This window comes from Hemitrygon akajei, chromosome 32, assembly GCF_048418815.1.
Source record: "Hemitrygon akajei chromosome 32, sHemAka1.3, whole genome shotgun sequence".
NCBI lineage: Eukaryota > Metazoa > Chordata > Chondrichthyes > Myliobatiformes > Dasyatidae > Hemitrygon > Hemitrygon akajei.
The window spans coordinates 1543818-1569280 of NC_133155.1; the positions used below are offsets into that span (position 1 = coordinate 1543818).

At 40.2% G+C, this 25463-nt stretch overlaps 1 protein-coding gene across 8 annotated transcripts in view; it reads left to right on the plus strand.

Annotated features, from left to right (window-relative positions):
• The window catches only part of LOC140719621 (phosphatase and actin regulator 4-like), a 290097-nt gene that overhangs the window by 96202 nt on the left and 168432 nt on the right, over positions 1 to 25463 (plus strand). For 3 of the 8 annotated variants that reach the window (XM_073034343.1, XM_073034348.1, XM_073034344.1), the window contains exon 2: positions 24626 to 24708. The exons of the other annotated variants lie outside the window; for them this stretch is intronic. The gene's annotated coding sequence lies outside the window, so the exon portion shown is untranslated. The remainder of the gene's footprint in view (positions 1 to 24625; positions 24709 to 25463) is intronic. 8 annotated transcript variants of the gene reach the window in all.

Below are 25463 nucleotides of genomic sequence, written 5' to 3' on the forward strand. Positions count from 1 at the left end.
CAGAGTGATGGGCACAACACCTTATATACAGGCTGGGTAGCTTCCAACCTGATGGCATGAACATTGCCTTCTCTAAATTCCGTCAATGCCCCTCCTCCCCTCCTTAACCCCATCCCTGATATATTTAGTTTTTCCCTCCTTTTTTTTTCTCTGTTTCTGCCCATCACTCTGCCTGTTCTACATCTCCCTCTGGTGCTCCCCTCCCCCTTTCTTTCTCCCGAGGCCTCCTGTCCCATGATCCTTCCCTTCTCCAGCTCTGTATCCCTTTTGCCAATCACCTTTTCAGCTCTTAGCATCACCCCACCCCCTCCTGTCTTCTCCTATCATTTCGCATTTTCCCCTCCCCCTCCTATTTTCAAATCTCTTACTAGCTTTCCTTTCAGTTAGTCCTGACGAACGGTCTCGGCCCGAAACGTCGACAGTGCTTCTCCCTATAGATGCTGCCTGGCCTGCTGTGTTCCACCAGCATTTTTTGTGTGTGTAGCTCTAAGTTACTTGAATTCCTGTTATAGATTTTTTTTCTCTACAAATCAGTTTTTGGTTAATATATTTTGCATGAGTAGGCTTACTTTTTTATTATCACTGGGGTGCAATGCACCACTTCTAATCATCCAATGTGCCTCTTTTGGCGCATGGCCATAGGTTGGCCATCCCTGACCTATGCCTTCCTGCGTGTCTTTTCGATACAAAGTGTATCCTTTGATGTTAAGCTCCCAACTAAGGCCTTCATTCAGCCATGATTCATTGATGCCACAATGTCATACTGATCAATCTGTAATTGCATCATGAGTTCATTCATCTTATTCCAAATGCTATGTGTATTTAAATACAGCACCTTCAGACCCCATACTTCACCCTTTTAAATTTTGCCTTTGTGGTACAATTTAACTCCTTGCATTGTCTGCATTTGTACCCAGTCGTTGGCTTGTCCTTCCTTACATTCCTGCTCGGTCCACCAACTAACTACCAGGATATAGTCGTTCAGATACCCCCACACAAGACAGGCTGGAGCCAGATTTATCTATGTGCATGACTGCACAAGGAGACAGGTACCCTGAAACACTAGCTGGCTAACTTCGAGAAGAAATATTGCTCAGCATTGAATAGCGAAATTAGCACATCTGTTGATCAGCTAGGTTTCTTGCAGAAAACAGGCTACTTTTGTTTAACTGACCGTGTTAACACTTTTACATACTTTATCATAGGCAGCAATCCCAAGATGGCTACCCTTGAGGTCCAGCTTCTCAGCTTCCTTCCTACTTCCGGTATTCTGTTTTTAGGACCTCCTCCCTTTTTCTACCTATGCTGTTGATACCAATATGTACCACAACATCTGGCTGCTCACATTCCTTTTTCTGGATATTGTGGACGCGTTGAGAAACATCGCGGACCCTGGCACATGGGAGTCATACTACTATTGGTGTTTCTTTTGGGTCCACCTGTCTGACCCCCTGACTAAAGGAGTCTTTATCACTGCTGCCATTCTCTTCAGTTCCCTTCCCTTCTGAGCCGCAGGGCTAACTCTGTGCCAGAGGTATGGCTGCTGTTGCTTCCCCCAGGAAGGTCGTAATGTATTCAAAATGGAGTACTTATTGTTGTGGGGGCAGCCACAGGGGTGCTCTCCATTATCTGACGTTTTCCCTTTCTTCTCCTGACAGTCATCCATTTATCTGACTCCTGTAGCCTTGGGGTGATTACCTCGCTAGCTCTTGTTTATTACTGCTTCACTTTCCCTAACAGGCTGAAGGTCATTGAGCTGCAGCTCCATTTCCTTAACACAAAAAGCCCTCTAAGGCAGGGGTCACCAACCTTTTTTTGCACCGCAGACCAGCCGATGGGGGTGGGGGGTGTTAATAATGACTGGAATATAGGTGATAAGTCAACTATAAGTCACTTATAAGTGGCTAATGCACTCAATTTCGTTTCTAAAAGGGCTTATCTAACAAATTTAATATTAAGACACAGCGCATATTTTACTCGCATGAATATAGTGATAAGTCAATTATAAGTTACTTATAAGTCAATAGCATTATAACTTTTTAAGTAACGTTTGGATATTAAACACACAGCGCCTATTTTCCTCATATGAACGTATAAAATCATTGCAACACATCAATATCGCTGAATCAGTGGGAACCCTGAGTTTGTTTCCCTGCAACGAGATGGTCCCATCGAGGGGTGATGGGAGACAGCGATACTCGAAGGGGGTTCCTTATGTCCAGTCTATTCTGCAATTTAGTTTTCGTGGCTCTCAGCACTTGCTTCTGTCCTGCTTGCTCACATTTTTTCCACTCAAAAAACTCAACGGGTTTGTCTTTAAGTGCAGGGTGCTTGGGCTGAAGGTACCGAAGCAGTTTTGAGGGCTTCATTGCCTTATTAGACAGCCTGCGGGCCTGAACTCCAGCCTCCTGCCCGCCAGACGCCTTGGCCAGGTGCGGCTGATTGTGGGTGTGGTGAGAGGACAAGGTAGGGGCTGGAGGTCCCCGTACCGGGGCTGTGGCGGTCGCAGTCCGGAGAGAGCGAGCGACTGACCGAGTGAAGAGTGCAACAGGGCGGGCACCCACCCCTCTTGTAGGTAGTAGGATCTATCGGCTGACAAAAGTTTGGCTCGAGGGATGACTTTCAGTAGATCGCAGCGAGGTAGCTGCTCTGCTACTTACGAAACCCTGAGCTCGAATTAGGTCGTCTACAAATATTTTAGCACCGGGTTCCCCACAAACATTCGGTGTGCTAAACAGGTTTAGAGGCGGCACCCATCTGTCCGCGCTCCAGGCCAGTAGCAACGGCACTTTTCGCCGGCTGTGCAAGGTGGCCGGTTACCTGAGGCCAACCAGTGATCCCTGGCACCAGGGTATCACTGCGTTTAGGTGACTGATGACCTCGCGTGTCTTCAAGTTCAACAGTGGGTGTGATAGGAAATGAGGAAAGGTGCAGCTAATTCATGTTGTTTCATATCACCGAATCATATCGTTTCCTCGCGCCCTGGTAGCACATGCTACCGGTGGTTGGAGAACTCTGCTCTAAGGAGCTGCATCTCGATGCACCAGGTACAGATGTGGCCATCAGGAAAGTTGGTAGTCTTCCGGAAATACCACATCAGCCATCCAGAACACTGGCCCTATTCTCTCAAGAGTTAAATAAAAAAGAAAAAATAGGAAATAAGGAATGAACTTGCTTACTTACTTTGTCTCTGCCTGTTCTTGCCGAATCCCTATTGAGCTAAAGCTTTACCACTCTGACAACGACTGCTCCCACAATGATCGCTCCGCTGGACAGTACCCTTCTTTTACGGAGGCTGGGTTTTTAAAGAGACTTTTCATTAGGACTGGAAAGGAAGAGGAGAGACGGCAGAATAAAAAGATGTACTGCCTGACCTGCTGAGTTCCTCCAGCATTTTGTGTGCATTGCTTTGTTGCAACATTTGAAGCTAGTTAACTCTTAACTAAGATGTTACTTTGGGCAGCACGGTAGCACAGTGTTGGTGTAATCACTTTACAATGCTAGTGACGGGGGTTCAATTCTGCTGCTGTCTGTAAGGAATTTGTACGTTCTTCCTGTGACTGTGTGGGTTTCCTCCCATATTCCAAAGATGCTCAGGTTTGTAAGTTGTGGGCATTGGAAATGTGACACTTGTGGGCTTCCTCTAGCACATCCTCATTTTAATGAACATGTGAAAATTCTTATCTTTATCTTTAATTGTATTTTAGAGCAGGTATTATTGTGCTGTTTTGCACCGGATTGCCTATGTAAAAATAAAAGATTATGTTTAATATCTTTGTGTTCATGGGTGTAAAATAGTTTGCTGCTCAAATCCCAGGGACTGTAGTTGATTTTATGGCTAATTATTGGCTGATTTGTTTGCATTGACTCTTTTTGGACTACAGGTTGGGAAAGTAGCAATTTTTAGCATGGCTGCTTCATTGGAGGACAAATCATAAATTATAAAGATCTGTCAAGTGCAACTTGTGAATGGAAACTAAAGCCTGAACAGTCTTCAGGTGTTGAAGACTTTAGAATGTCTCTAAAGGAACATTCTATATGTATAGAGCATTTTTAATATTGGAAGGAGAGAATCAAACAGTATTTGATGTTGAACTGTTGGATAGATGACTAAAGTTTTGATCAAAAGTTAGGTGCTTTTTAATGGAGGGTAGCTTTCAGGAAGGAGCTTTGGAGCCTTAAAAACAAGGTTATGGTTGATGGAACAGTGAAAATTAGGAATATACAAGTGGAGGAGCTGAGCACAACATTGATGAATTAATGTGACTAGGTAGGGAAATTTCACTGGAACTATTATTAAAGAAGCTGGGCTTACTTTCTCTTTTAAGAGTGTTGTGGTTACTAGTTACATTTATGCATGCATAGGGCGTTGTCCACTGTGCCTCAAGAAGGGTGGATCAATATTGATGAGCTGGATCCATTGCAGGTTGAGAAATTGCACTTTGAGCTTTTCTGTCACATGATTATTTTGTTGCAATGCCAGAAAGAGCTGGTTAAATTTTCATAAACTATCTCCAAACTCTTTAACTGTTTCATTTGCTGCAACACACATCCTGCCAATAAATATTAAATTGGAAATCACTAGGGAGTATGAAATGTCTGCTCTGATTTCTGACTCCCTTAGAAGGCAGAAAAATAACCACATTAGAACATAGCCATGCAGGCTTGTACTTAGAGATTTATTTGGAATATTATGGACAAGTCTAGGAAGTTAAGGCATGGTGCTATTAAGCAGAAAAGTAAACTGTCACATAAATTAGATTGACTTTAAAACAAAATTGCAGCATTTTAGCAATTCCTGAACATGTTCTTGAAAAGGTGTGTGTTATGTGGCTTAGAGTTTCTACTTTATGAGTGTCTAGGCAAACAACAGAACATCCATGGAGCTCCAGGGATCTGAGTGTATTTTATTTGAAAGTTTAAATTGTTCCTTTGCAGTTATTCTCGTAAGAAGGTATTGTTTTATCTTAAGGTTGTTGACATTTTTGTATTCTGGACTTTCTGGTACTGACTGGGGTGTTAATCTGAACTCTATGCTTTAACATTTCAGATGATTGGCATTCCTCTGTGTTCTCTCTTCATAAGAACTTGATTTTGATTAGCTTACAAACAGAATAATACCATACTCCATCCACTTTGAAGTTGCCTGCTTTAAAATTATCAACCTGTTTGTGTTGTAACAAGATTGTTACAAAGATGCATGGCAGAGCAGACTCCAGAGGATTTTGTTTATTCCTTTCACCATTTAAATTTTCATTTGAATGTTGTTGACAAGTCTGTATTTACCTGTGTTATTCAGTGTTTAACTTCAGATCATTGTAGACTGTTTGCTTGAAGCAATCTTGTGTCAATGGCATGCTATTACAATATGTTTGGAAATCTTGGGCATTGACTCAGAGATAATACAGAGAAAATTGGGTAGAATATGACTGAGATGTGAATCGTGAACTGTCAAGCTTTTATGGCTCTTTTCCTTTTTATTGTAAACAAATCTATGGTGATGTGAATTGTTATGAGTATTAAGTGACAGGATACCAAATATCAATTGTTATTCGCTGGGCTGGTTAGTGTGACACATACAGCTGGGGACATCAGAGTTTGGAGTTCAATTCCAATGTCGTCTGTAAGCAATTTGTATGCCAACCCTTGAGGTACGTGGGTTTCCTCTGGGTGCTCCAATTTCCTTCCATGTTCCAAAGACGTATTGGTTAGTAAGTTATTTGGTCATTGAAAATTGTCCTGTGATTAGACTAGGGTTAATCAGGGTTTTTGGGCAGTGCAGCTCGAAGGAGTTGTATCTCAATAAATAAATAATAAATATAGTTCCATGATAAGGGATCTAGTGCTTCCTGGCATATATGTCAAATAAACTCTTCTTGGGCTTCCAGCCGGGTACAAATATCGATTTTTAACTGATGTTTCAATGACTATTCCTGCAATCTTCATCAGGGATGATGCCTGGTCATGTTCAGTCAGGTGGTATTTATACCCTATCATCCATCCCTCCTGATTTGTTAGTCCCACCTTGTTTACAATCAAATTCCAGTTCTTACTTGGAGTAAGACCTTCATCTTTGTTAAAATTCTTTTCCTCTAGTTTTATTTCAATAGCTTCTTTCACTAGGTGGCCTCAAAAGCTATTGGCGCTGTACGGTAGTTTTGTGCTGTCGAAGTCAATCTTATGGCCATTGTGAATGCAGTGTTTCTTCTACCACCGATTTCTCCAGGTAACCCAATAGATGCACCTCCTGTGCTCCTTGATGCGTGTTTTTACCATGGCCGATATACGCTGCTCGGCATTCACAGGGAATTCTATAAATGCCAGCTATCCTGATTACCAGGTCATCTTTGACTCACATAAACTGTGATTTGAGCTTCTTTACAGTTTACAGATCCTGTTTACAGTTCCTGTTCTATAGATATGCTAAGTATGCCCACAGGAAAAAGAATCCCAGGGTTGTATATTCAAAACCCGGACTCCAGCACCATCAACGCGGGTTCCAACGACCATGGACAGCTTCAAAGTGATTGCGCAACCATCGACTGTGACTCCAGCCTTGAACTCCAGGCCGGGTCTTCACATGCTGCGATTGTGACTCCCGTCTCCCCTTCCCCCACCACCACTCTGCAATCCCCTCTCCCTCAGATCCCATCGTCAGCTCCTGGGCCCTCAGAGGCTCCATCTTCCTCTCACCCCAACCCTTCCCTCTCCATTGACACTACCTGCCTCCCTCCCCCCTCTGATCCCATCTCTCATCTGTGCCGGGTCTTTACCATTCCCTCCGACCTCCAACTCTCTGAGGCAGAGTGCTGTGTCCTCAGTAAGGGCCTCAGCTTTGTCCCCCTTCACCCACACCTCAGCGAGTTCCACGTACGCCATGACGTTGAACTCTTCTTCTGCTGGCTCCGTCTCCAAGCTTACTTCTTTGACAAGGACTCTCCTACCCCCACCGATGACCCCTTCTCCTGTCTTTAACCCTCCTCCTCTTCATGGACACCCCGCTCTGGTCTTCTGCCTGCTCTGGATCTCTTTATTGCTAATTGCCGACGGGATATCAGCCATCTCGACTTTGCCACACCCTGTTCCAATTCCAACCTAACTCCAAAAATCTCTGAGTATCTCTTCTTTCAGTTAGTCCTGACGAAGGGTCTCGGCCCGAAACGTCGACAGTGCTTCACCCTATAGATGCTGCCTATAGATGGTGTTCCACCAGCACCTTGTGTGTGTTGTTTGAATTTCCAGCATCTGCAGATTTCCTCGTGTTTGCCCAGGGTTGTATGTGGTGACATGTATGTACCCTATAATAAATTTTACTTTGAACTTTTTCTCCACTTTATGCAACAGTGACATTGAAAGAGAAATTCTGTAAATGGTAGCAGCAAGTATTCTTGCATTTTCCTTTACATCGATTTTCATAATGCATTATGTTATAGGAAACTAATGAATTAATCACTTTAAAGGACATTTTAATTTTATTCCAACACTGTTTCTCATAATAAAAATGGTCTTGGGTTAAAGTAGGGAAACAGACACTGATCTAAGGAGAACCTAATTAGTAAGTGTTAATGCCGTTAAACTTTCAGCTTGATGTTTAGTTTGCACTGATGCACCTATGATGGGTCTTTGCAGCCTTGGCTTTAAAGGAAAATACAGTGGATTCTAGTTATTTGGGACCATTTAAGTTTGGCCCAATTAAGCAGCTACTCCAATAACAAATGATGTACTAAATGAAATGCAGAACAAAATGGAACACTACCAATAATACTACAGTAGTATAAAACTGTATTAGGTAGTAATAGTTATCAAGAGTAACAGTGTATGCTGTAGTGTTCTTTTGATTGACTGTTAAATGAACAAAATCAGCTCAGACACCTCGTGTAGATAATGGACTGCCTTCATACAATGATTGCATCCTCCAAATTTTCATTTTAACATTAAAGATAATTGTATAGTTCCTAACTTGTTGAAGCAGTGAAGCCATTTCATTTTCACTCCGGGCTGTTTCTGGCATCTCCAAGCCTGAATGCTTGAAACCCCAGTGGGCAAAACAGTTCTGAATTGTCTTGCTGTTTATTTCTTGCCAACTATCAATGACAAAAATCATTGCTTTTTGAACATTAAAAAACATATAGTCTAGATTGGTCTGTGTACAGTGCTCCTTTGGTTCACATCTGGATAAATTATGAAACCATCTTTTTCACTTCTTTTATGTCCTTAATGTTTGTTTCTCATCTTGAATGTGATTCTGGAACTGTTGCAGCCTTTGTTTTGCTGTTTGGAGATTGAGTGCTTTGGTGCTGTGCAGTTGGAGAGGATTCTGGGAGGCAGAGGCTGTGAGAGTGAATCTCGTGGTGAGAAGGCTGTAAGATGGCACACAAGCTGATGTTTGCCCCCCATTTTGCTGAAGGTAGTTTCCATTATTTGCCAATTAAAGCGACGAGGGCAATTTGAAACATCAAGGCGAGTGCGGAAGTTTGGAGATCTTTTAGGGGCTTCAGCATTCTGCAGTCTGTGAAGGGATTTTGGGAGGCAGAGACGGTGTGAGCCAACCCTTGTAGTAGGCAGGATTCATGATGGGGCACAGGTTGATGTTTGGCTCCATTTCGCCAATTTAAGCACTGAGGGAGATGGAAGCAAATGCAGAGGGCAAGCACTGGCTGCTTGCCTTTTGATCGATTGCTTGGTACCAGAGAAGAGAGAGCCTACTGCTGCGCCTGGAGAGTGTCACCTAGGTTTTTTTCTGTATTTTGCAAGTGGACGTGGACTACACACTTTTTTTCAATCTTATAGTTTTTATAACAGGCAGTCCCCGAGTTATGTGTGTCCGACTTATAAACAACTCGTACTTATGAACAGAGGAAGGAGAAAGCTGTCTGACATTTTAATTTGGATCATGACGCCGTCTGCCATTTTAAGTCGTTGCTTTTAACACTGTGTTGAGTGTGTAACTTTGTATTTGGCTTAAGTTTTTCTTAGCAAGATTCACCATGACCCCCCCCCCCCCCCCCCGCCTTTCCAGTCAGCATCCCCCCCCCCCCCCCCACTTGTCCCATTTAACCTGTCTCAGTGTGAGTGGACTTTAGAACCCAGGGGAGCTCAGGTCAAGGCCCGCTGCCTGTGGCTGCTGCTGAATCCACAGTGTTTCTGTTCTGTTGATGGAAAACGATTACAATTGAAAATAAATTGGAAATAATAAAGCGATTGGAAACAGGTGAAACGCCATCAGTCATTGGAAAAGCATTGAGCTACAGTCGGTCAACGATCGGAACAATTTTAAAGGATAAAGTGAGAATAATGGAGCATGTGAAAGGCCCTGCCCTGATAAAAGCTACAATTATTACTAAGTAGCGCACTGATTCAATTATACATATGTTTCTTAAGTGTTTTATATGCATAGAAAGGTAAAATATATACTATATACTAAGACAAATGTTTGACTAACTGACGCTAAATAATACTGGATGTACCTGTTCCGACTTGTATACAAATCCGACTTAAAGATGGACTCAGGAACGGAACTCGTTCGTAACCCGGGGACTGCCTGTACTGTGTTTTTTCGCCCAATTGTCATTTTTTTTGTGCGGGGAGGTGGGATTTGGGGGGAGTCAATGTGCCTGATTCATTTTCTTGGTGTTTTTGTGGGGAAGGAAGGATTTGGGGGTTGATGATCATACTACCTTTCTTCTCTTTCTTGGTTTCATGGCTATCCAGAGAATTGAGGAATTTCAGAATTGTATGCACTCAGACCCTGCTTACTGCTGAGGATGCGTTCCATGGAGGTGGAGTGCTATGTGAATCAGTGCTGTGTGGGGTCATTATAACATTACATAAATGGATATGTGTGCCTGATGTAAAAAAAATCAAACCTGGGATATATATTTTATGTCTACACAGTAATTCGTGGAGCAACAAACACGCAAATAGGCCTAACATCAGTGGAGCAGCAACACTGATGTTAGCAGAGCGAAGTGGGTGTTGGTTACATCTTGGGGGAGGGACCAGGCTCCTCGAGCTTTGGCTTCTTCTTCAAGTAGGCATTGAGATTTGACTGCCTTTTCTTAAGTTTCCTCTCATGAAGTAGTTCTTGGAAGCAGGAAATCATGTCGAGAACACCTCTCTTTGTCTTATTGCTTTGCCCCCACTCAGGGTCATTACCAATGAACATTGCAAATTTCAAAGAGGTGCCACCAGCTTCCAAATGCTGGATCACTTACAGTTTCACATCCACGCTGATGCTTTTCTGAGACCTCTTAGATGTACTACCCCTCACCAGAAGTTTCAGGCCATTTTCAAGACTTTATGGATGGAAAAAAGAAATAAATAGGCAAGAGAGCAAAAACGTTTATATGTGGGAAGGCAGGACATGAGCTAATATGTGAGTGGCTTAGAGCGTATGTAAAGCACTGCTCTCATTGGCTGATTGAATATTTACTGTAATTAATGGTGGCTGCTCTTGAGAATTTTTAAGTGTTGTTTAGAATGAATTTTTAACATTTAAAAAAATTTCAATAAAGAATCGAATAACCGCTTTGTAATGAATCAGCACTATACAGGGTAGTGTTATGTGGGGTCTGAGTGTACTTTGATAATAAATAGACCTTTGAAAAAATACACGCAACCAGTACTATTTAAGAGCTAAGCAATGCACATGATTGATGCTAGTTAGAAACCATTCAGCAACAGTTTTACTGTCCCAGTTAAGTAGCATAGTGTCCGAAATGAATGAGGAAATCTTAATTATTTTTAAAATTAGTTTTTGTTCTTCAAGGGTTGTGCCAAATAAGCAGCTGCGCTGATTAACTGGTGGCTCAATTAACCAGAATCCACTGTCTAGCAGATTAAGTGAAAGTGCAATGCAGGTGCACAATAAATTGCAAGATCATAACTAGATTGTGAGGTCAATAATCTATCTTATCCCACTAGGGAACCATTCAGTAGTCCTATAAGAGCGGGATAGAAGCTGTTCATGAACCAGGTGGTTGTACGTGCTTTTGGGCTTCTCCTCAGTAGGAGAGGAAAGAAGAAAGAATATCCAGGGTTGGCAAGGTTTTGACCGTGCTCTGGGGGGAAAAAACCTTCAAGTCCCTTTTAAAGTAACACAAGCAAGATACTGGATGAACTCAGCAGGTCGGGTAGCATCTGTGGAGAGGAGTAAAACAGTCAAAGTTTTAGGTTGAGACCCTTCATCAGGACTGGAAAGGCCAAAGAGTCAAGAGCAGCAGAGATCCGATTGAGAGCAGTGAGAGGATCTTACTGAACACCCATCAAGGAGAGGACCTGTGTGTTATTCTGGATATCCAGCCTCTGCAGAATCTCTTGTGTTTGTAAGTCCCTTTCATCCAAGTGTAATTTTCCTGGCTGACAGTCTTTCTTTCCATGTCTGCTCTTCACCTGGCTACTTCGACAGATAGTTAGCAGCATTATTTACTTTTTTAACATAGCAAATCGACTGCTAAAGTGCAACTTGCTAGGATTTAATAGTTGTTAAAGTTAGTAGACAGAATGTTTGCTGCTCTGGGAACTTAAAGGTTTCTTAAGTGTTCAGCAAGATAGTGAGTAATTCACTTGAAGCTGGGAATAAGCTTGAGAAACTCGGATCATAGTGAGCAAATTTTAGTAGATGCTGAGAGTCCTGTGTCAATCTCTTGTCAAAACAGGAAGTGTCTCTAACCTTGACCTCTTTTTTTTTAAAAAGAAAAGTTTGTTCAATGCCAACGGTGTACAAGAGGTCAGTCTTACTTGTGGGAAAGTTTAAAATCTCTGCACTGACATGGAAAAACAAATGGGACCTGTAATGTCAAAGTTCAATTAGAATAAAAATCTGGTTGCATATGTTTTGGAAGGACTAAAATGATCAAAAGAATAATTGTGTTCATTTTCCTGAATGTTCAGATGTGGCTTATAAAGGAATTTGAATATATCCAGCATGATTAAATATAGAATGAATTTTCTGTTCTTCCCCTAAAGGAATAAGCAGTATTTGAATAAAGCATGCATAAACTTTCTGATTCTACCATAGAATTTTGTGAATAAATCATGCGAGAGTCATTTTATGTGCTTAACAAAAGCCACAGTCCTTTATAGTTCCATTACGAACAAACCAAAAGCAGTCACCTCACACTAATGTCACTATGACAGGCACCATCTCTTCAACACAATTCAATGACAGTGTTTGTGAATTATGTACAACAGTTTCTCTCTCTTTCTTTCAATCGTTTTATTAATATTAATAATATGAACAAAATACAATTGATATATTAATAAAGGGATTACAAACATACAAATTCCCATTGCACATGAAAGAATACATAAGCAATGATTACAGTATAAATGAGTTTTCCCAAAACATGAACCATACAGTATATGTATGAACAAGGTAAATCTAGGTATTTCATAATATATGATATAAAAAAACAGAAAAAAGAGAAAAAAATGTTTGCAAAATTAGCTAAACTACTAATCTAATAGCTAATAAAGAAGAAAAAAAAGGGCTGTTTATAATATCTCACAAGAATACATAATCATCAGTGTCGTCAACTCCGATCCTCTCAACATAAATAAGATTAAAGCTGGAAAATCAAATAAGCTTGGAACAGGGTCATATTACATCATATGAAAATATTGAATAAATGGTCTCCATATCTTTTCAAATTTAATAGAAGTATCAAATACACCACTTCTAATTTTTTCTAAATTTAAACATAACATAGTTTGAGAAAACCAATGAAATACAGTGGGAGGATTAATTTCCTTCCAATTCAACAAAATAGATCTTCCAGCCATCAGAGTGAGAAATGCAATCATTCAACAGGTGGAAGAAGATAAATGAAGTGAGTCCATCATTGGTAAACCAAAAATTGCGGTAATAGGATGGGGTTGTAAATCGATGTTTAATACCGCAGAGATAATATCAAAAATATCTTTCCAATATTTTTTCAAAAGCGGACATGACCAAAACATATGAGTTAAAGACGCGGTTTCAAACTGACATCTATCACAAATAGGATTTATATAAGAATAAAAATGAGCTAATTTATCCTTAGACATATGGGCCCTATGTACGACCTTAAATTGTATTAATGAATGTTTGGCACATATAGATGATGTATTAACTAATTGAAGAATTCTATCCCAATTCTCAATAGGAATAATAAGATTAAGCTTTCTTTCCCAATCATTTTTTGTCTTATAAAGGGGCTCTGAACGTATCTTCATAATTATATTAAAAAGTTTTGATATAAGCCCTTTTTGAAAAGGGTTTAATTCAAACAAACTCTCCAAAATATCTGAAGACACAAAATTTGGAAACGTAGGAAGTACCGTACTTAAAAAATGCCTAATCTGTAAATTTCTAAAAAAAAAATGAAATCTAGGCAAATTATATTTATTAGATAATTGCTCAAAAGACATAAAACAATTGTCCAAAAATAAATCAGAAAATCTTAGTAATCCCTTAGTTTTCCAAGCCGAAAAAGCTTGATCTATAATTGAAGGGTGGAAAAAGCAATTAGATACAATAGGAATATTTAAAACGAATTGAGTCAACCCGAAAAATTTCCGAAATTGAAACCATATACGTAAAGTATGTTTAACTATCGGGTTGTCAATTCATTTCGGCAATTTAGAAAGAGCAAAAGGGAGAGAAGTCCCTAAAATAGAACCCAGAGCATAACCTGGTACCGATTTAATTTCCAAACTCACCCAATGAAGGCCAAAAGATCCATCTCAGTCTTTCAACCAACATTACAAATATCTAATATTAACTGCCCAATAATAAAATCTGAAATTAGGTAATGCCAACCCAACTTCCTTCTTAGTCTTCAGTAAGTATATTTTACCTAACCTGGGATTTTTATTCTGCCATATATATGAGGAAATTTTTGAATCAACATTAGTAAAAAAAAGATTTCGGAATAAAAGTTGGTACCCGCTTGAAAAATATATAAAAACTTAGGTAAAATAACCATCTTAATAGCATTAATCCTACCTATCAGAGATAAAGATAATGGTGACCACTTAGTAAACAAGCATTTAATCCGATCAATTAAGGGTAGAAAATTAAACCTAAATAATTCTTTATGGTTTTTTGTGATTTTAATCCCTAAGTAAATAAAAGAGTCATTAACTAATTTAAAAGGTAAGTTTCCATAAATTGGGACCTGTCTATTCAAAGGAAACAATTCACTCTTATTAAGATTTAACTTATACCCAGAAAACTCACTAAATTGAGCCAACAATGATAGAACTGCTGGAATAGATTTCTCAGGGTTAGAAATGAATAATAATAAAACATCTGCATACAAAGATAACTTATGAATATCTGTCCCATGATTAATACCCGAAATATCCTGTGATTCTCTGATGGCAATTGCCAAAGGTTGTAAAGCAATGTTAAATAGTAATAGGCTAAGAGGACAGCCTTGTCTAGTGCCCCGAAATAAACGAAAAAAGGGAGATCTTTGATTATTAGTAAACACCGAGGCTACTGGAGTGTGATAAATCAGTTTAATCCAGGAAATGAATGTCGGACTAAAATTAAACTTCTCCAACACATAAAATAAGTAAGGCCATTCAACTCTATCAAATGCTTTCTCCGCATCTAATGAAATAACACATTCTGAAGTGCTATGTGAAGGAGTATAAACAATATTCAGTAATCTCCTAACATTGAAAAAAGAATAGCGATTTTTAATAAAACTGGTTTGATCTTCCGAAATAATTTGGGGTAATACCTTCTCCAGCCTGGATGCCAGTAACTTGGAAAAGATCTTGGAGTCTACATTCAATAAAGATATTGGTCTATAGGATGCACAGTCAATAGGGTCTTTATCTTTCTTCAGTATTAAAGAAATGGAAGCTCTATAAAAAGATTGTGGCAAATTCCCCAATCTAATTGCTTCTTCAAAAACCCTGCATAACCAAGGAGAAAGAGTAGCGGAAAAACATTTTAAAAATTCTACTGTATACCCATCTGGACCTGGTGCTTTCCCAGAATTCACTGAGGAAATAACCCCTTTAATTTCTGCATCCGTAATAGGAGTATCTAATATTGAAAGATCATCGGATGATAATTTTGGAAAATTCAATTTCCCAAGAAAATCACACATGGTATTATGATCCTGAGGGAATTCAGATTGATACAGGGAGGTATAAAAGTCTTGAAATGACTTATTTATCTCATCATGGTTAACTGTCAAATCCCCATTCTGCTGACGAATCTTAGTGATTTGACGTTTAACCAAAACATTCTTCAACTGACTAGCTAACAGTTTACCCGATTTATCAGTATGTATATAAAAATCAGATCTGGTTTTCATTAATTGATTTTCAATTGGAGATGTAAGTAATAAACTATGTTCCGTTTGAAGTTCAACCCTTTGTTTGTAAAGCTCCTTACTAGGAGTGATCGAATATTTCTTGTCAATCTCTTTAATTTTATCAACCAATAAGAGTTTCCTTCTTAATACGTTTTCCCAGACCAACAGAGTAAGAGATAATCTGTCCACATATATACGCTTTAAAAGTGTCCCAAAGTGTTCCGCAAGAAATATCATCCATGGAATTAGTTGAAAAGAAGAAATCGATCTGTTCCTTCATAAATTTAATAAAGTCCGGATCTTGCAGTAAGGTAGAGTCAAATCGCCATTGTCTAACATTAGAAGCTGTATCCGTAAATTTAATAGAAAGTTTTAATGGAGCATGGTCAGAGATAGCTGTAATATCATAATTACAACCAATTACCGATGGAATAAAACAAGAGTCAATAAAAAAATAATCAATTCTCGACTAAGAATGATAAACATGTGAGAAAAAAGAAAACTCTTTGTTGTTAGGATGCCGAAATCTCCAAATATCAAAAACTCCATTATCAGTCAAAAAGGAGTTAATACAAGTGGCCGACTTATTGGGTAAAGTCTGAATAAATATAGATTTGTCCATCAAAGGATTTAAACAACAATTAAAGTCACCACCCATTATTAACTTATATTCATTTAGATTAGGTAAAGAAGTAAATAAGGACAAAAAAATCAGGACAATCCACATTTGGAGCATAAACATTAACCATAGCAACCTTTTTATTACAAAGTAAACCCGTAATTAACAAAAATCTACCATTCGGATCCGAAAGGATATCGTGTTGAACAAATGCAATAGAGGAGTCAATAAAAATTGAAACTCCCTTTACTTTGGCATTCGAATTCGAATGATACTGTTGACCCCGCCAAGACCTAAAAAAGAGATATTTGTTCTCCTTCCTCACATGAGTTTCTTGTACAAAAATGATATGAGCATTAAGTCTTTGGAATACTTTGAAAATCTTCTTTCGTTTAATCGGATGGTTTAAGCCATTAGTATTCCAAGACACAAAAGTAATGGTCTGAGCTAACAACAGTTTCTATCATGAACAATATGCGTCATCTCTCACCCACTACATGACGCTACACAGGCCCCTCAGAATTCACCAAAGCCAGCATTGTAAGTCTGCTTGGAGCTCATATGAGCCACTCAACTTGGGTCCTGTGTGCTGTGGTTGAAGAAACAGTAGGAGCCTGTGGCTCTTCTAGGGGTGTGTTGACATGCACATGGTTGTGTCGTGATGCAGGGGATGTCATAGAGGAACCATCCAGGTCTTGGTGTGTTAGTTTAAAGTGATCTACAGAAATATATTTGGGTTTGCCCTTCCTATCTACAATAAAAGTCTTTTCGCTCCATTCCAAATGTGGAACTCATTGTAAGAGGGCTTAAAGGGGCATTGATGTGCATCATGGCAAACAAAATCGAATAAGGTAGAACATAGGTCAACTGGAACCCAAGAATGCTGTATCCCATGATGGGAGGTAGAAATAGGTGTAAAAGAATTGAGTTTACTGAGGAGGGCAGATGCCAACCAGGTGATCGTGGCATCTGAAGTGGCTGCCTGTACACCAACTTAGCTGCAGAGAAATGCAGGTCCTCTTTTGGAGACATCCTGAGCCCCAGCAGGACCCATGGGAGATGATCATACCAATACTCATCTGTCAGGGAGACCCTCAGAGCAGCCTTTAAGGAACAGTGAAAATGCTTGCACAAGCCATTGGACAGCAGGTGATAGACTCTGGTGATGCAAGTTAATGCCGAAGTTCTGGGTCATTAAGACCCAGAAGTCTGTCATGAATTGGGGCTGCGATTGCTAGAAATATCAGATGGAGTGCCTGGTGGCATGGTTCACTATGGATAATGCATGAAACCAGTTGGGTGGGGGGTGTGAGGTGCTAAACAGGTTAACATTAGTGTGGACAAACTGTAACTCGGGGACTTTGAAAAGTATCAATGGTGTTGAAATATGGTTAAATTTTCGCCCACTGATGCATATCACAGGCTGTATTCCAATCTTGTACATCCTTCCTAAAGCCATGCCACACAAACTTTAAAGGAACCCAGTTTCTTTAAACCCTCCCTGCCTAGATGAAGTGGTGAATGCAGGCTCACTTTTGACATTTAAGAAAAATTTGGACAGGTATATGGATGAGAGAGGTTTGGAGGGATACGGCCTGGGTGCAGGTCAGTGGGACTAGGCAGAAAAATGGTTCGGCACAGCCAAGTAATGTTCTATGGTTCTAGATGTGAAAGGCTGTGAATGTAGTTAAAAACAGTACACCTCCAGTGTGCAAGAACAATTGGAAGAGGGCATCCAGTTAAGACGTCACACAGGAGAGAAACTCCTGCGTCCCTGAACTTGATGTTAGCCAATCGCAGGCCCGTGACTGCTGCTTTGTAAGCCTGGATCTCTGAGTCAGCTGCCATGTTTAGCCCCACTATGTAAGGCATTGATGGTGGGCTGTGAGAGGCAAACAGCCACAGCATTATTTTTTCCCTTTTTGTATGCTGTACAACAGTCATGAGTTCTGAAACATGGGGATGGTGGTGTTGCAGCCATGCAGACCAAGGGTCTGACGCTTTGGCCATCAAGGAACGAACACTGAAATGTTGACCCTATCAGTAGAAGATGAAAATGACGGATGGCCAGATAGAGATGGAGAAGCTTGCAGTCAAATGTGCTGTACTTCTTCTCAGGGAGCGAAGTTGCAGGCTGAAGAAGGCAAGCAGCTGCCACACACCTCCAACCAACTGTTCATGTACAGCATAAGAATTTCTTTAAAAATGGAACAAGGATGGTGATTGCCCAGGATAGATAGCATGTGGTCCAGTAGTTCTGAAGGCCAAGCATCAGCTAGGCCAGGCAAGAAGAGCAGCTGTTTGGTGGGCTTAGCCTCACAGTCAAGGTCTATAATAAGTGAGTTTTAAGAGCGATATGTAGTTGCAAGAAGAAGTTTGCAAAGCCTTTGCAATTACCTGGTTTTCTGCATTAATTACTCATAAGATGTGGTCTGATCTTCATCTAAATTATAATACAATCTGCCTAAACTAATAACACACAAACAATTGTATTACTTCTCATCTGGCGGTGCAGGCTCAAAGGGCCGAATGGTCTACTTCTGCACCTATTGTGTATTGTCAGTATTGAGTACACCATTTAAACAATCACAGTCTAGGTTCAAAAGGGTATGGGAGCCTCTGGGATATTTGGAGTTGGGTGTTTCAATCAATGAGATGTGATTGAAGGTGTGGGTTGCAGAGGTGCCCTGCCCTATTCAGAAAGAAAGTCAGGTTACTGACAGAGCCTGCTCTTCCCAAGAAAGATCTGTTTATGTGCACCGTGCCTTGATAAAACAATTGTCAAAGAAGTTTAGAAGAGGAATTGTAGAGACTCATGAAGCTGGAAAAGGCTACAAAAGCATTTCTAAAGACCTGAGTGTTCATCTACAAATTGTCTACAAATGGAGGAAATTTGGTGCTGTTGCTACTCTCCTAAGTGGGCATCCTGCAAAGATCACACCAAATGCACAATGTGCAATGCTGAAGGAGGTGAAAAAGAACTACAGGGTAACAACAAAAGACTTGCAGAAATTTCTAGAACTTGCTGAAGTCTCTGTTCATGTGCCCACTATAAGAAAAACACTGAACAAGGATAGTATTGTTGGAAGGACACCACGGAGAAACAACTGCTCTCCAAAACAAAACATTACTGCAGATCTCAAAATTGCAAAGGACCACAACGCTTCTGAGACAATGTTTTGTGGACAGATGAGACAAAATTTGAACTTTTTGACAGAAATGCACATGGCTACGTTTGGAGGAAAAAGGGCACTGCACACCAACACCAAAACCTCATCCCACTGTGAAGCATGATGGAAGGAGCATCATAGTTTGGGGTTGTTTTGCTGCCTCAGGACCCGGATAGTTAGAAATTGGCAAGGAAACAATGAATTCAAAATTGTTTCAAGACATTTTGCAGGAGAGTGTCAGGATAGTGGTTCATCACCTGAAGCTTAACAGAAGTTGAATGATGCAACAACACAGTGATCCAAAACACAAGAGTAAATCAACAGAATGGTTTAAAAAGAAGAAAATTCATATTTTGGATAGCCAAATCAGTGTCCAGACCTTAACCCAATTAAGATGCCATGGCATGATCTGAAGAGGGCTGTTCAAGCAAGATATCCCAGTATTATAGATGAACTGAAACAGTTTTGTATGGAGGAACGGTCTAAAATTCCTCCTCGTCATTGTGCAAGTCTGATCAGCAACTAGGAAACTTTTGGTGGAGGTAATTACTGCTTAAGGAGCTTCTACCAGTAATTAAATACAAGGGTACACATACTTTTTGCAGCCTGAACTGTGAATGATTTAATAACATCTTCAAAAAAGAATCGGAAAGTACAATTGTTTGTGTTATTAGTTTAGGAAGATCATGTTTCTCTATTATCAGAAGCAGAATCAATTTAATATCACTTGCATATGTTGTGAAATTTGTGTGTGTATGTATAAAAGAAAGAGAGAATGAATGAGAGAATATGAAGTAAATAGTTAAACTAAAAAAATGCAATAACAGGGAAAATTAAGTGAGGGTAGTGTTCATGGGTTCAATGTCCCTTTAGGAATCAGATGGCAAAGGGGAAGAAGCTGTTTCTGAATCGCTGAGTGTGTGCCATCAGGCTTCTATACCTTCTTCCTGATGGCAACAATGAGAAGATGGCATATCCTGACTGATGGGTGTCCTTGATGATGGACATTACCTTTCTGAAACACCACCTCTTTCAATCATGTGCAGTAGTCTTCCCAAACCAGAAAGTAATGCAGCCTGTCATAATGTTCTCCGCGATACAATTGCAGAAGTATTCGAGTGTCTTAGGTGACAAACCAAATCTCCTCTCACTCCTAATAAAATATAACACTGTCTTTCTTTATAGCTGCATTGATATCAAGTCAAGTCACTTTTTATTGTGATTTCGACCATAACTGCTGGTACAGTACACAGTAAAAACAAGACAACATTTTTCAGAACCATGGTGGCATGAAACAGTACAAAAACTACACTGAACTATGTAAAAAAACAACACAGAAGAAACTACACTAGACTACAGACCTACCCAGGACTGCATAAAGTGCACAAAACAGTGCAGGCATTACAATAAATAATGAATAAGACAATAGGCACAGTAGAGGGGAGTAAGTTGGTGTCAGTCCAGTCTCTGGTATTGAGGAGTCTGATAGCTTGGGGGAAGAAACTGTTACATAGTCTGGTTGTGAGAGCCCGAATGCTTCGGTGCCTTTTCTCAGATGGCAGGAGGGAGAAGAGTTTGTATGAGGGGTGCGTGAGGTCCTTCATAATGCTGTTTGCTTTGCGGATGCAGCGTGTAGTGTAAATGTCTGTAATGGCGGGAAGAGAGACCCTGATGATCTCAGCTGACCTCACTATCCACTGCAGGGTCTTACGATCTGAGATGGTGCAATTTCCGAACCAGGCAGTGATGCAGCTGCTCAGGATGCTCTCAATACAACCTCTGTAGAATGTGATAAGGATGGGGGGTGGGAGATGAACTTTGCTCAGCCTTTGCAGAAAGTAAAGACACTGCTGGGCTTTCTTTGCTATGGAGCTGGTGTTGAGGGACCAGATGAGATTCTCCGTCAGGTGAACACCAAGAAATTTGTTGCTCTTAACGATCTCTACTGAGGAGCCGTCGATGTTCAGCAGAGAATGGTCACTCGGTGCCCTCCTGAAGTCAACAGCCATCTATTTTGTTTTGCTCACATTAAGAGACAGGTTGTTGGCTCTGCACCAGTCCATTCGCCGCTGCACCTCCTCTCTGTAAGCTGACTGGTCATTCTTGTTGGGACCAGGTTAGATCCTTGGATCTTAACACCCAGGAACTCGAAATTGCTAATTCTCTTCGCTTCTGACCTTCTATGAGGATTGGTTCATGTTTCCTTGTCCTACCCTGGCTGAAGACAACAATCAGTTCTTTGGTCTTACTGATGTTGAGAGCAAGGTTGTTGCTGCGACACCACCAAACTAGCTGGTATATCTTGCTCCTGTACGCAATGGTTGTATCATCAGCAAATTCATAAATGGCATTTGAGCTCTGCCTAGCCACAAATGGAGAGTACAGCTGTGGGCTAAGTGCACATCCCCCCATTCCTGAGGTGCTCCAGTGTTGATCAAAAAGCAGGTTTTATCACCAATCTGCACAGATCCCGTTTAGGAAGTCAAAGATCTAATTGCAGAGGGAGGTACAGAGGCCCAGGTTCCATAGCTTATCGATCAAGACTTGTCGGAATGATGGTGTTAAACACTGAGCTATAGTCAATGAACAGCCTGACATTGGCCTCTGAGATACTGATCACAGGGTCACTGGGTGCAGCAGGAATCTTTACAGCTGTAGTTGTATTCTCAAGTCAAGTCAAGTCAACTCTTATTGTCATTTCGACCATAACTGCTGGTACAGTGCATAGTAAAAATGAGACATTGTTTTTCAGGACCATGGTTTACATGACACAGTACAAAAAGCTAGACTGAACTATGTAATAAATAAAAACACAGAGAAAGCTATACTAGACCACAGACCTACCCTGGACTGCATAAAGTGCACAAAAACAGTGCAGGCATTACAATAAATAATAAACAGGACAGGAGGGCAAGGTGTCAGTCCAGGCTTCGGGTATTGAGGAGTCTGATAGCTTGGGGGGAAGAAACTGTTATATAGTCCGGTCGTAAGAGCCCGAATGCTTCGGAGCCTTTTCCCAGATGGCAGGAGGGAGAAGAGATTATATGATGGGTGCATGGGGTCCTTTCAAAGCAGTCCTAAAATGCACTGTGGTCATCTGGTAGTGAAGCATTGTTGCCATTCATGCTATTGGGTTTCACTCTGTAGGAAGTAACAACCCTCAAACCCTGCCAGACTTGACGTACGTCCAATGTCGCCTCCAACCTCGCTTAGAATTGTTTCTTCACTCTTGAAATAGCCCTCTGTAAATCCTGATATTTTTGTGTAGACTTGGGTCACCAGACTTAAGTGCCACAGATCTTGCCCTCAACACACGACAAATCTCCTGCTTCATCCACGGCTTTTGGTTTGGGAATGTATAGCAAGTTTTCGTGGGCACGCAATCATCCACAGAGGTTGTAATGAAGTTAGTAACAACTGTGGCATACTTGTCCAGATTCAAAGATGAAACCCTGAATACAGTCCAGTCCACCAATTCAAAGCAGCCCTATAAGGATTTCTGTTCTTCCCTTGTCCATACCTTCTTAGTCCTCTCTTCTGGTGCTGCAGTCTTCAGTCACTGCTTATACTCAGGGAGTAGAAGTACAGCCAACTGATCAGACTTCCCAAAATGTGGGTGTGGGAATAACTTGGTAGGCATTCTTGATGGTGGTGTAATAATGATCTAGTGTGTTGTTTCCTCTAGTACTACAAGTGTTTTGTTGATGGAAGTTGTTTAGTGACTTTTTCAAGCTGGCCTGGTTAAAATCCCCCAAAATGATGAAGGCATCAGGGTGTGGTGTTTCATGCATGTTGATCACATTGCTCAGATCATCTGGAGTCTGTTTGATATTGGCCTGGAGTGGAATGTACACCGCTACCAAAAAAATCACTGAAATCTCCCACAACAGGTAAAATGGACTGCACTTAATTGCAAGATATTCCAGGTCTGGTGAGCAAAATTGGGACATCACTGACACATTGGTATACCAGAGGAGTTGATCATGAGTCATACACCTCCACCTCTGCTTTTGAGAGACTTGACAGTCCTATCTTGATGGTGTATAGTGAACCCGGCAATCTGAATTATTGCGACTTGGATAAAGATCAGACCACATTTTATGAGTAATTAAAACAGAAAACAAGGTAATTGCAAAGGGTTCACAGACTTTTTCTTGCAACTGTATTTATCACGTTTAGGTGAGTGTTCAAGCAGATTCGCTACTCTGGCTGTTAGGGAACTAAATTCAGACTGCTATTACATATTAAATTTGGTATTGTCCACGGTGATTTCTCACAGTGCGAATTGTGCGTCTGCCAGTGAAAACCATGCAGTAGCATACTGCTCCCAAAACTCCAGGAGTTTCAAAGCAACTGTGTAATTGACACATGACTCTGGAGTTCTCCGAGAGTGTCAGGGTCACCAGTACAGGATTTTGTGAATAAACTTGCGGGAGTTGTTTTATATGCACGATGAAAACTGCAGCCTTTTACTTCTATTAGGAACAAACTTAAAGCAGTCGCCTTCCACTGATATCGTTACAGCAGACTCAACAACTCAATTATGGTGTTTGTGAATTGTAGAACAGCAGTTTCTATTATGAACAATGTCATCTGTTAGCGATTACATTACTCTACATGACACTTGGAAAAGTAAACTTTAAGAGTCAAAAACAAGAGATGTGTTTATTCTGTGCCTCCAGAGTGGATTCTCTTTTGGGCCCCAGTAGTGTAAGAAAATATGTTGGAATTGGGTTTTAATTGTGGAAATTGTAATCAATTTTAATGGGATGGATATTGGTAAACATATGTTTGATATTATGAAATTGATTTTGAATGTAAGGAATGCATATTTCTGTCAACGTTTCCAGCATTCTGCAGTCGGATAATCTGTGTCGATGTTTTATTTTGGTTGTCTATCTTATTCAGTACTTATTGACCTTTGTTGCAACAGAGGGCAGCTGAATTTTGTCAGTTCTGCGTTCATTTGTGATTTTGTCTGTTAATATATCGGCAGGAAAGTTTAGAATTAAGTACAGAATTAATAATCCTCATCCTGGTGATACTGGTGATTGGGTTCACACGTGGCCATCTTGGTGAAGATATAACTGCTTTTCATGTTTTCTTAGACCTGTGTATGAAATTAGAGGGGAAAATGGGAAATAATTTCTTATCCCCAACCTCTGAAATTTTATAAAATCATAGAATAAAGTTTTGGTTTTATTATTTTTTGATTACAGATATACAATCTTGTATTTGTCCACAAGTACAATATCAATGTTCAAAAACACTCAAATGAAGAAATGCCTGTGATATTTTTATAGGTCTTTTGATAATGCACCTTTCATCTTTATAAACTTCAGACATACAGGACATGGTATTTGCATTGTTATCTTGAGCAAAATGTACATCTCATTATGTGACATGTCTTATAAAACAGCATAAATTGTGGGTTCTGTTCTTAACTAAATACTCCATCACAGAAGCCATGGATTAGGTTCAACAGCACTCACGCAAGCCAACTTCTCGTTTTCTCTCAGATGCTGTGGATCTGTGAAGTCAAGAATGGGAAGACAAACAGTTCTCCATTGGCACTTTACTGAAGTCTCCAGTTGATTGCCTGGTATGGATTCTCTGACTAATTTTGGAAGACATTGATACCGTTGTAACTCTGGAGAATTTGATTATAGCAGGTGCTTTTTCCTACACAAAAAATCTTAAAGTTATTTACAACAACCTGATCTGAGAAAGCTGCTGCAAATTTTGCATTGTTGATATATTTAGGGTTAGGGTTAAGGTTGTTGTCAGTTGGATTCAAGAAGATCCCCAAACAAAATTAATTTATCTTAGACTGGGAAGTTTTTGCCTTGAGACAACAGGATCTCTGGCATCTTCTAGACATTCAATTCTTCTTCAGATTCAGAAGAACTGGGGAAAGAAGCAACAGACATTTGGAACCAATAGTTTCTTCAGATTGGAATGAAATAATTAGGAATGTATCATTAGGTTCTTTGAACCTGTTTGGTCAACAAATTAGATCTTAACTAATCTTTTTGAACTGCATTTTTCAACTAATCTCATTATTGATCCTCTTGTCCACTAATGGCCTATTTCTTGTCTTCTAACTGTAAATGTATACAATGTTCCTCTGGACCATAGTGCACCCATAATACATATATACAACACATAAAATAAAATATTACAACAAATAAATTAATAAAATATGATCCAAAATACATGTGAAGTGAGCAAGTCAGTAGCTGGCTGTCCTAATGATGAGACCTTGGTGGTGGCAGGGTATTCATTAGTCTCAGAGTCTGGGAGAAGATGCTGCCAGTCTGGCAGTCCTAGTCCTGATGCTCCTGTACCTCTTTCCTG